Here is a 16567-nt window from a genome sequence, read left to right as displayed (position 1 = left end):
CCTTCCAGTCTCCCTCTAGCACCCCGACTGGCAGAATCCAACAGGGAACAAACTGGTAGAGCACAGGTGTGGTTTGCAGGACTACGGCCCCAGCATCAAAGAGCAGAGGATGAAAGGGTGGGCTTGGAGCTGAAGGAGAATAACTTAAGAACTGACATCCTCCCGCTGCCGCCCCCCACTGCACCGCCTATTCACTCAGCGTTGTTTCTGATCCTGTCCAGTTTTGGAAGATGGAGAAGGAAGGGGAAGAGAAAGTCTCTCCTGAACCGGTACTGTTATTAGAGTGTTCTGCTCCCTCTGGACCTGCTGGGTATTCGAAGCTGGTTCTTTCTCTCATGGAGCGCTTTCCTGTGAACTGTGGAGAACCTATTTTCTTACCACACCACTGCTGATTTCGTTTGATCTGAACGAATGCATTGCATTCTAGAAGTTGCTTATTAACACCCTTTTAATGCCCCAAACCTCCCTACCCCAGCATCCACCTCCAGCTTCCCCTGTAATGAAACCTGTTCACCTTCCAGCTGACCTGGCTCTATCTGAAACAATCTGGGAGGACACCGTGCCAGCTCTTTTGTGCATACCTGGCTGTATATGAGCCAAGGAAAGACTCATGCATTCTTTGCCCAGGCAAATTTGGGGAATGCAAGCTGATTCAAGCCCAGCAGCAGCTTTCTTTCACTCTAGCCAGCTCTGATCTTGCCTTCCGTGTTCTAGGTAGGAGCCAGACACAAGTCCTCTGGGCCTGCCTAGCTGCAGAGGACTCACATGGAGTTCTCCAAGGGGAACTATTGAATCCCTTCTCAATTGGCTCAATTCATACCAGTAACACTTTCCAAAGGAAAAAATTGAAAAATCTTATAGAGACATCTCCATCAAACTCCACTCTCTCAAGCCATTTACATGCTTCAGAGGATGAGGAGTTGATGTTAAGGAACTAATCCCTGGTTATTTCCTTTGAAAAGGATCTCTTGGCCTATCATCTCACTTTGGAAGTTTGTATCTTTTGAATCTTGGTGCTTCAATTGAAACTTAGTTGAGCATCCTCTTGCACCAATCTTAAATTCTTCCAATCCATCCTGTGAGATTAGTATAACATTGATCCTAAAATCAAATAAAATATGACTGGAAAGAAAACTTTATAGGTCACGCTTACTCATAGCCAAAGTTGCAAAAGCAAATTATTCTAACAAACTATTATCAACCAAATCCAGAAGAATATGAAAGACACTCCATCATACTAAGCTGGGTTTATACCAGGAATGAAAAGTTGGGTTAACATCATAAAAATAACGTAATTCATTATATTAACACATTAGAGAAGGAAAACCATTTGGTCATCTCAAAAGATGCAGAAAAAGCATTTGAGAAAAAGCAACCTAATTAGTGATAGAAACCCTGAAAATTATAAGTAAGAAGGTTACTTCTTAATTAAAAGCTAAAACAAAAGACATGGAAAATATCATTCTTCATGGTAAAATTTATAAACATTCCCTTTAAAATTCGGAACAAGCTGAAGATGCTATCATTCTATTCAACGTTATTCTCATGATTCATTAGTAAAATTTAAAAGGGAAAATAAATAAAAAGTATTCAAATTGCAAAGAAGAAATAAAATAATCATTATAAGACTGTACCATCATTAAGCAGATACTATTACTGCCTACAGAGAATATCCAAAAGAATCTATTGTCTAGTTATTAGGATTAAGAAGGGAATTTAGCAAAGTGGCAGAGTAAACAAAAACCAATTGCCTTTCCATACGGCAGCCATAAAATTATAGTAATATAACTTTTAAAAGATAACATTACAGGGACTTCCTTGGTGGCACAGTGGTTAAGAATCCACCTGCCAGTGCAGGGGACCCGGGTTCTACCCCTGGTCCAGAAGCTCCCACATGCCACAGCAACTAAGCCCATGCACCACAACTACTGAGGCTGCACTCTAGAGTTTGCAAGCCACAACTACTGAGCCCACGCACCACATCTACTGAAGCCTGTGTGCCCTAGAGCTCATGCTCCACAACAAGAGTAGCCACTGCAGTGAGAAACCCGTGTACCGCAACGAAGAGTAGCCCCCACTCACTGTAACTAGAGAATGCCTGTGTGCAGCAACGAAGACCCAGTGCAGCCAAAGCAATAAAGAAAGATACCATTACAATAGAAATAAAACTATATAGTCAAGACATTTATGAAGAAAAATTTTATTGAAAAACATTAAAGAAGACCTAAACTAATAAAGAGATATACCATGTCCATAGGTAGGAAAACTCAATATCATAAATATGTCAACTCTCTCCAAATTTAATGCAAATCCAACCAATATCTCAATAGTTTGTTACAGACATTATTAATCTGATTCTAAATTTTACATAGAAGAGCTAAGGCTCACAAACAGTCAAGATACTTTTGAGGAATAAGAACAAGGGTGTGTGTGTGATGGAATGGGGGTGAGGGTTGCCCTGGCAAATGTCAATAGCAAGATTCATAAATCTATGTACATCAGACAGTGTGGTATTTGAACATGGATAGACAAATAGACCAAAGGAAAGAGTAGTGAGACTAGAAGTGGATGCATAAATATATAAAGACTGATTCACTGGCACTGCTGAGCAGTGTATGTTTGGGGTGGGGGTGGTAGAAATGACTGTTTAATAAATAGTGTGGGAACAAGTGTTTGTCCATATTGGAAAAAAATGATTTCGGATTCCTCCCTCACATCATATATAAAATAAAGTCCAGGTAAGATAAAGAAAACTTTCAATGTGAAAGAAAAAAACTTAAGAAAATTTTATATATCAACATAGAAGAATATTTTATGACCTTGGGTAAGGAAGTATTTTCTAAAAAAGATGAAGAAAATACAAATCATAAAGGAAAAGATTAAGAAATTAAAAAACTCAAATTATGAATTTCTTTTTAATGAAAGACAACATAAAGACAGTGAAAAGACAAGCCAAAATTGAGAGGGCATATCTGCCATGCATATAATTAACAGAATCCATGAAGAACACCTAAAAATCAGTAAGAAAAATTAAAAACAACCCAATAGAAAATGAGGAACAGGGATGAAAAGGCTTCTCATGGAAGAAGAAATATGAAGGGCCAACCAATACACAAGATGTAGTTTAATTCTATTACTAATCAAGGAAAAGCAAGATAAAATCACGAGAGATATTTTTACACCGACTAGAGTGGTACAAATTTAAAGTCTGACAATTTTAAGTGTTGGCAAAGCTGTGATACAATGGGGTCAACTAAACACAGGTAGTGTTACCAGATAAAACATAGGGGTCCAAATAACTTTGAATTTAAACAATGAATAACGTTTTTAGTATAAGTATATCCCAGATATTGCATGGGGTGTACTTACACTAAAAATTATCTATTGCTTATCTGAAATTTAAAGTTAATTAGAGAAAAAAAGAATGTTAATTAGGTGTCCTTTTTCATTGTTGTTTGTTTTTAGCTAAATCTGGCAATGCTACTCACAGGGAGTTTCAATGATATTTATAACATTCTATTTCTTAAGTTGGGTGATAGGTTCATGACTGCTTATTTTATTGTTTTACTTTTAAAAAACAAACAAACTTTAAAGCAAGTCTGTCATGATTTATAATTCTACCTGGTAGACCCAAAGCTTTGGCTAAAAAATCAGCAGCAGCCGTAGGCTGGGCTGGGGCATCAAGTGCTGATCCTTCCTGGCCTCCTTGGGATGCACCAAATTGGTTGTGGCTGGGCTTTCCCCTTGCTGCTCTCGCTGTGCTTCTGTTGGTGATTAACTGCACCCCCATCGCACAGCTAGATGGCAGCTATTAGAGTCGGTTAGATAGGGCATCCCACCATCTTTCTTTCATAGTGTCTGGGTGTTACTCAATGCAGGATCCACTTTAAGCTCATGTTCCAAGCCATAAGATTTTCTAACCATCAAAGGGCCCTCCAATCTCCCCTGCTCCTCAGAGAAAACACAGAAAAGAGATCACAAAGAACATTCAGATTAAAGAGGCTATTAGTTGCAAAATCACTTGCCTAGTCCCATGGGAAGGAGCTTACTGGAGGGAAGAAAGTCTTCCATAAAATTTAATTGATGAAGACTCAATATCTAAAGACTCTTCTTGAAGCAAGTGCATAAGCAATGGGTAAAGACTACAAAGAATACTGAGACCACTAAAACAAGAGTAGGACCTTCCAGCATAGCACAAACAGCAAGAGAGTAGTATGGGGGCTGACAGGACATATAGAAGAGATTCCAACCAGATGTGCAACTAATAAGCCCCAGGACTGCAAGCAGCTCTGTTATGCTCACTGTGTAATCCCAGTGCTTAACCCACTGACCAGCATAAAGTTATCCTCAGTATATATTTGTGCATGGAACGCATAAACGCATAATGAATGAAAGAAGTACCAAAGGGAGGATTAAAGGCTACATCAGATCCTTAGAAAGGAGGATTTAAAAAGTCACATCACAATCTGCTGAATCTCTTATATACTGCATTGTGTATCGGTATGTAAACTGTTTATTTTTCTCAATACAAGATGTGGGTTCATAAAGCCTGAATTAAAAGAACCCCTGGATGAAACCACATATCAATTTCAGTTAAGAACCTGGTGTCCAGAGTGGGCAGAACCAAAGAAGCAGGTTCTAATAGATGCCATCATAACTGGGCCTGCTTCTGCCTGTGTTTGCTTAGTCATCCTAGCATCACTGTTGAATACATCCTTGGTTTCTTCTGGCAGACCTTGAGGGATCATGGCCAAAATTCTGACACTTTTCATTTTGCCATAAGGTTGGGATATACTGGACTTCTCCATCAATTCTTGCATTTAACCATTTACTCAACACACATTTATAACACATATGCCAGGTACTGTGCCTATGCCCTGGAGATTTAGAGGTAGTATTTAATGAGCACTTACTAAGTCAGGCACAGTGTAAAGCACATTGCTTAAATTATCTAATTTTCAGCTCTAAGAAGTAGATACTATCATTAACCTATTTTACAGATGAGGAAATTCAGAGGTGAATAAGACATGGTCAATGGCTTCAAGAGAGGAGATGGACATTTGCAATATGCTGTTCTGAGGATTTTCCAAAGTACCATGGGAACATAGTGTATACGTGACCTGAGATGCTGTCCAAAAACACCTATATTAGTTAGGTATTGCTGCAAAACAATATTACAACACAATTAGCAACTTAAAACAACACACATTTATTTTCTTACAATATCTCTGGAATCAGGACTCCAGGCATGATAGCTAGATCCTCTGCTTCAAGGCTAGATCCTCTCACACAAGGCTGCAGTCAAGGTATCAGCCAGGGCTGGGTTCTCATCTGAGGGTCTGACTGGGGAAGGATACACTTCTAAGCTTTTATAGTTGTTGAAAGCGTTCAGTTCCTTGGGGGTTTGAGGGCCTCAGTTTCTTGCTGGCTGTCAGCTGCTCTCAGTTCCTCGCCATGTTGCCCTTTCCATAGGGAAACTCATAACATGGCAGCCTGCTTCTTCAAAGCCAGCAAAGGAGAGGGTCTCCTAGCAAGAGAGATGTTACATTCTTATATAACAAAATCCAGAAGCAACAACCTATCACCTTTTGCATATTATATTAGTTAAAATAAAGTCACAGGTCTTGCCACACTCTAGGGGGAAGGGGTGACAGAAGGATGTGAATACAGGAGATTGGAAGCACAGAAACCACTTTAGAATTTACCACCCTGTGCTCTTCTTCATCTGACCAGATTAACTGTCCCTCCTATCTGCCTCGAGAGCTACCAAGGCTGCCACATGTGGCTGTGCATTCCCCTGGCTGCAATGTGAAAGGCACCCTGCCCCCACCTGGAATTATGTAGCACACAACCTACATAACCACACACAGCAGGCCTGCCACTTCCAGCGTAGTGTTTCTAACACTGCATTGTGAGAATCTGTTTACTTTTCTCTCTCTTTACTAAACTGAAAGCTCCTTGAAGTCAGAGACTGCTAGATCCCCAGTATAGCAAGTGCCAAACAAGTGTTTGTCAAATAAATGGGAAGAAGAAGGGAGCACAGCTGGCTCACATGGGGTAGCCAGGGGAAGACTTCTCAGAGAAGGCACGTGGATGCTCCTCCTTATTTCTCAGCTACAGATGGACACTCAACTTCCTTAAAGAGATTTCAGGAACAATTTCTTCTTTTTAAAATTTATTTATTTATTTATTTATTTATTTATTTGGTTGTGCCAGGTCTTAATTGCGGCAGGCAGGCTCCTTAGTTGAGGCTCAGGGGCTCATTAGTTATGGCTTGCCAGCTCCTTAGTTGTGGCATGCGGGCTCCTTAGCTGTGGCATGCAAACTCTTAGTTGCAGCATGCATGTGGGATCTAGTTCCCTGGCCAGGGATTGAACCTGGGCCCCCTGCATTGGGAGCGTGGAGTCTCAACCACTGCACCACCAGGGAAGTCCCTCAGGAACAATTTCTAAGGAGATATAATAATAAAAATTTTGGTATACTGTGCTTTAGTTTCCTACCAAATAATCTCCATGGAGATAAACACAAAAACACCCTGTTCATTCAACCCAGTAAAAACCAGAGTCTTTGTTCTCTTAAGGAGATAGTGGGAAGTAGCAAGTGGGATGTTGCCTATTTTTCTGGACCTGGCAAGTAGGGCCCAGAGCAGAGAAAGGGCACTGAGCTTCCTGCAGTCCACGTCTGGACAGCATGCAGCTCTGGGATGCACCTCTCTGCAGGGCTTGCTGAGCGATGCCATCTCTGCGGTGCCGGCCTCAAGTTCCTCTCCACCACCTTGCTTCTCGCACTGCTCCACCCCAAGCCCCTGGAGCGTGCTGAAAACTTTAAAGTAAAGTAAATAGAGAGGTGGACAGAACTAAGGACAGTCTTAAAACTGGTTACACATTTTAAGATCATTAGCAACTCTCCTTTCAGGTTTTTCTTCATATAAAATCATTTCTGTTTCTTTAGAGTTTCTTTATGGTTTCCATGTTACAGGCCTTAAGTCATTTGCTGTGGTTCTTCTAAGGAGTGATAATGGTAAAGTTAAGACCAACGCTCGATATCCCAGGTCATGGCAGCATCTGCCCAGGGCTCTCTCACCCAGACCTGACCAAGGGGTCAACTTGGAAATTTTAGGACCAGCAGTCACACATGAGGAAACCAATGATATGTGCAGCAGTGATGGGAATTAAAAAACTAAAGCCAGAAATGGCCACCACTTCAAAATGATCGTTCTGTGGTTTTCTTTGTGGAGACAGAGTTGGTTCCTCAAATTAAGCTAATAAAGAAACAGAAATCAAACACTTGCCTGCATGCCACCTCCTCCGTGCTCTCTCGGGGAGGAGAGGCCAGGATGAGTGGAGCTGAGCTTTGAAGGAGCTCACGTTATCTGTTCAGTCACTAGAGGCCTTTGGACCTGCTGTTCCTCTGTGTTCCGAGGAACGCTTTGACTCAGAACAAAGGCGCCCACCAGCGAAGTTCACGGCCTTCTGCTGCGCCCCCCACAGCAAAGATCACCTTCACACTGTCCAGACACCGACTGACTCCACTGACTGCATCCTCGGGCCCTGCTACTGAACGATGCCAGAGTTGGAAAGTTTCTTTTATGCTGCTTCTATTAAATGTGAGCTTTTGGGTGCCCTCGAGTGGTTTTGAGGCAGTAAAAACTACTCAGAGGTTAATGTTGCTTTTAAAAATTAATATGCAATTTATTGAAGTTACAGATTTAAAAAACTTTTTTTTTCTGAAGCTTTTAAGTTCTGCATCAAATATTATTGTTCATTGTATACTATATACAGCCTGTCATATTTTTTAAAACTATGTCAAAGGCCTTTGAATAATATATGATCCTGTTTCTAAGCTTAGATAAATGAACACCTTCAAGCATTTTAAATTGCATTTATAAATCAATGTATTCTATTTCTTTTTAAAATTATTATTTCCATGTTTTGATTGAAATAACACAACCTTCCTGAGTATTCAACTAAAAAGGAATCATCATAATTCAAACTTATAAATAAGGGTGATTTTAACTTCTTTTAATATTTCAATACTGTGTATAAACTTAGTAAAATTATAACAAAATTGAAAGCAATTATTCACACATTATAAATTGGAATTTAATATCTGGTAATTTTAAAATTAGGCCAAATTGTGTTAAACACTGCAGGCACATGAAATACCAAATATATTCTTTTCCTTCGCACAAAATATTAATATACCACAGGCTGATTTCCTTAAACACATCCATACTTAAATCTAAACCAGCCTGTGGTTGAGTGATGCTTAAGGTCTGTACTGCTTTCTTAGGGCTGCTGTAACAAATGATCACAAACTGGGTGGCTTAAAACAACAGACATTTATTCTCTCCCAATTCTGGAAGCTCAGAGTCTGAAATCAAGGTGTCAGCGGGGCCCGGCTCTCTCTGGAGGCTGGAGAGGAGCATCCTTCCTCACCTCTTGCAACTTTGGTGACTCCAGGCATTCCTTGGCTTGCGGCCACATCACTCCAATCTTTGCCTCCATCTTCTCATCACCTTCTCTGTGTGTCTCCCCTTCTGTCTCTTATAAGGACTCTTGCAACTGGATTTAGGGCCCACTCAGGTAGTCCAGCCAGGATGATCTCATTTCATGATCCTTAATTTTATTACATCTGCAAAGAGACTTTTCCCACATAAGGTAACATGCACACATTCCAGGGATTTGGACATGGACATGTCTCTCTGGGGACCACCATTCAACCCACTATCTGCACAGAGGAGCTGTCATTCCAGTGAATCACACAGTAATGCCCAGAGGTGGTCAAAGGGTGCCTTTCTGATGGCAACACTGCTGGGACATAGTAGTTCTATTTCTAGCATTGCTGTCAATGCCCTTCGGATGAGGCTGTCTCATAATTGAGCCCTGAGTTTACATTCTGTTTTACTGAATTTGTTTAACTTCTCACAGAAGTCTGCACCAACCCTCCTCCCACATGGACTACACACTTCACTTGACGAGGTTTTGCATTTATTAACTCAACATATAAAAATATATTTTCTGGTTATCTCTAAAGACATTTGAACTTCAGAATCCTGGATTCTTTTCATATCCTTTCAATCTGTTAGGCTCATCAACTTAGGGTTAGTGATTAAAATGGTGCCCAGTTGAATTCTGGCATTCTTGTTACGGTTTTGCCTGACTCGTTAGTCCCACTTCTAAGGTCTTTCCACTGCCAGTTTCAAACAGCTGGGTAGGAATTCTCTTAGGACTTTAAACAAGTCATTGAAAAATGAATCTCAAAGAGCGAATTCTGACAGTAGGTCTTTACTTAAAGGAGGTGGATTTGTAGAGTGGTTAAGAAACTATTCTATATGTATAAGCTGTGTGGCTTGAGAAAATTACTTAGTCTTTCTGAGCTGGTGTACCCCTCTCTATAAAGTGGAGGTAACATCATTCCAAGTTTCTTCACTGGGTTGTGAGGATTAAAAGAGAAGTGCATGTAGAGTACTTCCCACGGTGCCCAGTTTATAACAAACACGCAAAAAAATGTTAGTGTTTAGAATACTAGAATATTTGTGTCTAGCAGATGTTCAGAAGAGTGTTCCTATGTTCCCTTAGGACTATATGAACACAAATTGTGGTAGATAGAGATAGTCCCTAAAAGGAGGTTTCCTCCTGCATATAATACATTCATTCATCTTTATTTATATCCAAATATTTATTGAGCATCTACTATCTGCCAGGCACTGTTCTAAGTGCTTGGGATGGATCACTGAACAAAACAGGCATCAATCCCTGCCTCACGGAGCTTAAGTTCTAGTGGAAGGAGCCTTACTGAAGGGGATAAGTACCACCAAAAAAATGGAGTGGGGGAAGTGGGGAGAGCAGTGCCGGGCGTGGGGTGGGCTGCACGTTAGATACGCTGGTCAGGGCAGACCTCATGAAGAAGAAGACATTTGAGTAAGGACTTGAAGGAGGTGAGGGATATGCAGGTATAAGGGGAGACACCATTTAAGGCAGAGAAACCAACAGTGCAAAAGTCCTGAGGTGGGAGCATTCCTGACATGTTCAAGGACAAGCAAGAGATGATGTAACTGGAGTGGTGTAAGCGAGGGGGAGAGTACACGAGAAAGGGGTAGAGAGATGACAGGGCTAGATCTTGAAGGTCATTAGCATCTCTTTAATAAGATGGGAGGCCATTGCAAGGTTAAGAGCAGAGGGATGACATGATTTAACCTGAATTTTAAAAGGATCACTCTGGCTACAGTGTGGAGGATAGATGGGAGGAAGGGAAGGGTAGAAGCAGGGAGACCAATCAGAGACTATGTAGGAATCTAGGCAAGAGACAAAGGTAGCTCAGACCAGGAGGTAGCACTGGAGGTGGTGAAAAGTGGGCAGATTCTGCTTTTATGATAAAAAGAGCTTAGGCAATTTGTTGACATATTGGATGTGGGATGTGAAGGAAAAAGAAGTGAAGGAAGGCACTAAGATTGCTGACCTGAGCAACCTGAAGAATTGTGTTACCATCAACTGAGAGAGGGTGGGCTGTGAGTAGATCAGGTGTGGGGTGGGAGTGAATGTATACTAGACATTCAAAGGCGAATTTTCTTTTTTTTAATTAATTAATTTATTTATTTATTTTTGGCTGCGTTGGGTCTTCGTTGATGCCTGGGGGCTTTCTCCAGTTGCGGTGAGCAGGGGCTATTCTTAGTTGCGGTGCGCGGGCTTCTCATTGTGGTGGCTTCTATTGTTGCGGAGCACAGGCTCTAGGTGTGTGGACTTCAGTAGTTGTGGCACGCAGGCTCAGTAGTTGTGGCTTGCAGGCTCTAGAGCGCAGGCTCAGTAGTTGTGGTGCATGGGCTTAGTTGCTCCACGGTATGTAGGACCTTCCCGGACCAGGGCTCAAACCTGTGTCCTCTTCATTGGCAGGCAGATACTTAACCACTGCGCCACAAGGGAATTTTCTTTCTTTTTCTCAATTTTTAAAAATTGAAGCATAGTTGATTTACGATGTTGTGTTAGTTTCAAATGCACAGCAAAGTGATTCAGTTGCACATATATATATATCTTTTTTCAGATTCTTTTCTATTATAGGTTATTACAAGATGTTGAGTACAGTATAATTCCCTGTGTTACACAGTAGGTTGTTGTTGTTTACCTATTTTATACATAGTAGTGTGTATATGTTTCCCAAACTCCTAATTTATCTCTCCCTCAAGGGAGAATTTTCTGTATGAGTTTAGAGTTTGAGAGAGAGACAGAGAGGTCTTGGCTACAGATAAAAATTTCGGAACTGTCGGCATATGTATGGTATTTAGAGCCATGTGACTAGATGAGATGACCAACACAGTGGAGGTGGATAGAAAAGAGAACTGGACCGGTGGCAGAGCCCATCAGCACTGTGGAGCCAGGGAGAAGAGTGAAACCAGCAAAAGACACTGAGAAGGGGCAACCAAGAGACATGGTGTCGTGGAAGCAAGGGGCTGATTCTCAACGGTGCTAAAGTCTGTATTTAACTTGAAATGCCCTCCACTTGATGACAGTGAGCCCCTTAACAGTCCAGGTGACACCTGTTGTAGCCCTCCCAGTTTCCCCTAACTCTTCCTGTCTAGCTAGACATCTTTTGACTTTCTGCATAGACTTCTGTAGGGGAAATCAAATGGGTTTTAATAATTTAAAAATAATAAGGAAATGAAAATCAAGAGATACACCTTGGGATAGCAATAATAATTTTTTTAAAGTATGCCTATAACTTGTTCACATAATCTATATAAAATGTGCACATCACAAGCAAATGCCCTTGCAGTCACTGGTTCTTAGGAAAATTCCAGTTAGTTCCATAACAAAAGTGAATTTTATGCCATAGCCTGTAAGTTGTGCAATGGCAATCCATACAGCACTTCTGGGTATAACTCTGGCGATACATTTTGGACAGTGTGAGCAACCACCGATTTTAGCCCCTTTCTTGCCAGTGAATATCTACTGGAAGAGGCTTAGTCACTCATGTAAGCTCTTTTTGAGCTTAGAGTCAATCTCATTTTCCTCAGTATCTTTCTCAGTACCCAGCACACTGTCTGCTTTAAGGTAGATTCTCTGAAAGTATGCTCAGTGAATGAATGAATAGTGAGAGCATGTTGCATTAATGAATGTCTTGAAATAAAAAAACTTTCTTGGTCAGAAACTGAAAGTCAGATGAACATAACAAGTATACTTAAATGTGGCCTTTTATGTTGAATTTATTGCATACTTTTTGATGGGATCATTTATACTTTTGTTTCCACCGCAGGGCAGGCAAACTACTTTCCACCTTATCTGAACCACATATATTTCCAAAAGCAATAACTAGGCAGAGAGAGGAGAAATTCAGCTTTCTAATCAGCACTACTATTGAGGACAGATGCTATTTTATTTTTCATATCTCTCTTTTATTCTCTTGCTACCACTTTAGGAATTATGATTTTCCATATCCTCAAAGTAAAAAATCTCTGAGAAGGCAAGCAAACCAATGTCATCACCGAGTACACCACACAGGTGCCTATGAGAAGCTGTATTACTGGCCAAAGGGGCATAAAATAGTTACTCTGCAAACCAATCAAAAGGACCATTTCCATGAGCAGCTGCCTTATTAGATGCATAATCAACAGTCTATCTAGGGCCTCTTTCCATGGGGGAGGTGGGGGAGATAAAGATTCTTTTTGTCAGTGTGTTCCAGTTTTTCATATGATTCTTTGCTGTCTCCAGAATTCTTTTTCAGCCCTCAGACAGCTATAAAATTGATTGGCTTGAATGCCAAATAAAATAAAACACAGTAGCCTACTTTATCATTTACTACTAGCTATTTATTATGAGCAGTGCTGTGTTGGGGTATCGACCCTGAGATTAAAGCTAGAGAAGTATAGATTCTAAGATTCTGCAGACACAAAAAACTCCCCAGCCAGGGTGACAGATGATAATGAGATTATACTCAGAGGCCATCTTTTATCTCAATGGAGCCCAATAGCTAACATTTCTTAAAAATAATGAATTGTACAAACAATGCAGGGAACGTTTGCTTAGCAGTTCTGCAATGCAACTTCCTGGGGCCCTAAGTATGCTGGCAGGCTGCCCAGCTGTCTGGCCACTTACAGCAGACACTCCCTCACTTGGTTGGTTGGTTGAATCATTTGTTCCTTCATTTACTTCAACCCACCTGGCCATGGGAGGTGCCTTTCTTCCTGAATTTTCCTTGTAATCATCATGTTCTTTCTTGACTCCATAACCTTTTTTCTCACAGTATCCCTGTAGCTGGGAAGCCTTCTTGCCTCTCCAAAATCAAAACCATACTCCTCCTTTAGCACACAGCTCAAGTCTCACATCTTCCACAAAATCTTACACAAAACTTTAGAGTAAATTTGTTCCGGATCTAAATACTGGCCTGACGACTTATTAGCAGTGGAGCTGAGGGCAACTCACATCACCTATCTAAATCTCAGCTTATTTACTATAGAGTAGAGGTTAAAATTCTTATCTCCAAGATTCTTATCTAATTCTTATCTGATTCTGGGTACTAAGTATATAGGGCACAGCACAATTCCTAACTCATAATGGGTACTCCATAATGTTAGTTTCCCCTATCTTGCCTTCTTTTCTCAGCTAAAATTTCAGCTCACAATTAGGTTATTAAACAGACACTGAATTTTTTCACAGCAGGATGTCCTGGATCTCAGGCTCTTCTGTGAACATTCCCTTCACCTTCTTGCTTTATCCATGGATCTGAACTCTGGCTACACATGGCAATCACTTTGGATGTACCCACAGCTTGGGCCAAGTCCCAGAGATTCTGATCTAATTGGTTAGGATGGAGCCCAGACATGACTTGACAAACAATTCAACTCTCTGTCTGCACCACGACTGCAGCCAGGCAACTAGTCAGGCTGAAGGTAAACACATGAACTTTCTGAATGGTCTTAAATCTCACTGGGTGGGCCTTGGTCCAGCAGCCCTTCTAAATCCCCTGGTGCACTCACCGGCCTACTCCCTTGGACAGTGATTTCTCACCTCCTCTTCTCTACTCAAACCTCCAACTCCTCTTGCCTTATCTTTATTCTCTGCTAAGGATGTGAAGCCCTCACTCATTGATAAGATAGGAAAAAAAGTGAACACACCCCCATCAACATATCTTCCAGCTCCCTGTGTGCATACCTTGCCTTCCCCGCTCTGACTATGAATGGAATGTCCCCACTGCTGTCAAAGGCCAAAACTTCCACTTATATCCTGGAGCCCATTCCTTTCAGCAATTATCACCATGACTCTCCCAAATCATCACTTACTCCCTCTTTACTGGAGCATTCTCACCAGCAGCTAATAAGCTGTAATAATTCCCATCTGAAAATAAATCCCACCCCCGACCCCCCAACCTCACATACATCTCCAGCTACTGCCCCATTTCTCTGGTGCCTTTTTAGGAAAATAAAAACAGTAGTTTAAAAATAACTAGTCCTGGGACTTCCCTGGCGGTCCAGTGGTTAAGACTTCGTGCTTCCACTGCAATGGGCACAGGTTTGATCCCTGGTCAGGGAACTAAGACCCTGTATGCTGCGTGGTGTGGCCAGAAAAAAAAACAGTCCTCACTTGTCTCCTATCCTCTCCTCCCAATCTCTCTTGAACCCCCTCCAATTGGGCTTTCACCACCACGGTACTGAAACAGCTTTGTCAGGTCACCAAACACCTCCAAGGCCAAATCAGCAGTCACTTCTCAAGCCTCAAGTCACAGCATTTGATACAGTTGATCATTCCCGGGTCTCACTGACTCTTGGTTCCCTCCCTACACCACTGGCTGCTCCTCCTGTCTCCTCAACTGACTCCTCATTTCCCTGACCTCCAACATTGCAAATGCCCACGGGTCAGTTCTCAAATCTGTTAATCCATCTACACTTACTCTCCCCGTGTGACTTAGTCCAGCCTCGTGGTTATAAATACTATTCATACACTGGTGACTCCAAGATTAATATCTCCAGCCTGGACCTCTCCCCCAAGCAGCAGATTTGTTTCTCCAGTTGCCTTCTCGACACCTCCACCTGCATGTACCTCTGCCACATCTAGTATCACACTGAACCTGAATTCCTGATTCCTACCCATCCCCAAATCTGCTGCTCCTACCACCTTCTCCATTGTAAAAGGAAATCCCATTTTTGTAGTGGTTTGGATCAAAACACTTGAAGTTGTCTTAAGACAAATCTCTTGTTGCCATATCCACTCCATTGGTATATCCTACATCATACACATTTTTCAATGTTATTAGATTATCCATACCCATAACTTAAAATCGCCAAATAGCATTCCATCAATAACAATAAGTACACTTACACAGTGCCCAGCATTGTTCTAAGTGCTTGACATATAATTTATTGAATCTACAACAACTCTGTGAGGGAGGTAGACTCTCGATCCCCATTTTATAGGTGAGATACTTAATGCACAGAGGAATTGCCCAAAGTCACAGAGCTAGTAAGTGAAATGGCTGAGATATGAATGCAGGCAATTTGATTCCAGAGTCCATTTGCTTGACTACAATGCCTTACATTTGTCACATGCTTGAATATTTACATTGTTTAGAAGTTTCCAGTGTTATAAATCATGTTGTTTTGATCACCTTTGTGTAATAAACCTTTTCTTAATTTAGAATCATTTCTTTAGCATACATTCTTAGAAGTTGAATTGCTCAATGAGCATAAACGTTCTCAGTCCCTAAAATGGCTAACCTATTATTAGTAAACATTGGCTCTTTGAAATCTGAAGTTATATACAGTGGTAGGAAACTTTTTCTTAATAGAGAAAAACCTCTGAAGAAGAACTTAGCTAGCTAAGTTTGATCCTGACTCAGTCACTTAAGTACTCATTTAATCTTGTGGTCTTCAGTTTCCTCATTTGTAAAATCAAGATAATCCTTACATTACAACTTTCTCACAACGATGCATAAATCAGGCCCTTATTTCCATCAAAAGAAGAAACTTTAATGTTACTTTCCCCAAAAAACCACAAACTCTGAAACTTAGATCTATTACCATTCAACTCTCGAAAAGTCTTGATCCATTGCATCTTTTAAGGCCATGGAACGCACAGTTCTGACTTCTAAATAACTTTGCACATCTGCATTTTACACCTACCTTGGCTCACTCATTATTGTTTCAAGGTCCTATTCTCATCATCTGGAAACCTAAAGGAAAGATTAAGTAGTACTAAATATGCCACGGCTGTATATCAACTGTGACCACACATTTTATTTCTTGTGCTCTAATCTCAGTTTTGATATCACAGGTTTGGATAATGAATAGCCAATAAGTAAACCATGCTCTTATGCTCTTTTTTGTCTTATTTACCCATTCAGCCTTCAGAAGATCCATATACTGTAAGGGGGAACCCATAACTTACACATACCAACACTTTACTTTTTAGAGAATTTTCATCCCTTACTCTAGAACTAGTTATATTATCTTCTACCCACAGTCAAGATAAACTAATAGGACCCCTATCTCCGCAAGGCAAAAGTCTCAGAAGCCAAGATGACCCACTCCCTTCCTTTTTTCTTTTTCCATCTGCTGTATTGTCTGTCAGCAATCAGCTGG

Source organism: Mesoplodon bidens (genome assembly GCF_964165515.1).
Source record: "Mesoplodon bidens genome assembly, chromosome: 2".
In the NCBI taxonomy this organism is placed as follows: Eukaryota; Metazoa; Chordata; class Mammalia; order Artiodactyla; family Ziphiidae; genus Mesoplodon; species Mesoplodon bidens.
Note: the sequence above shows the minus strand (reverse complement) of the source record.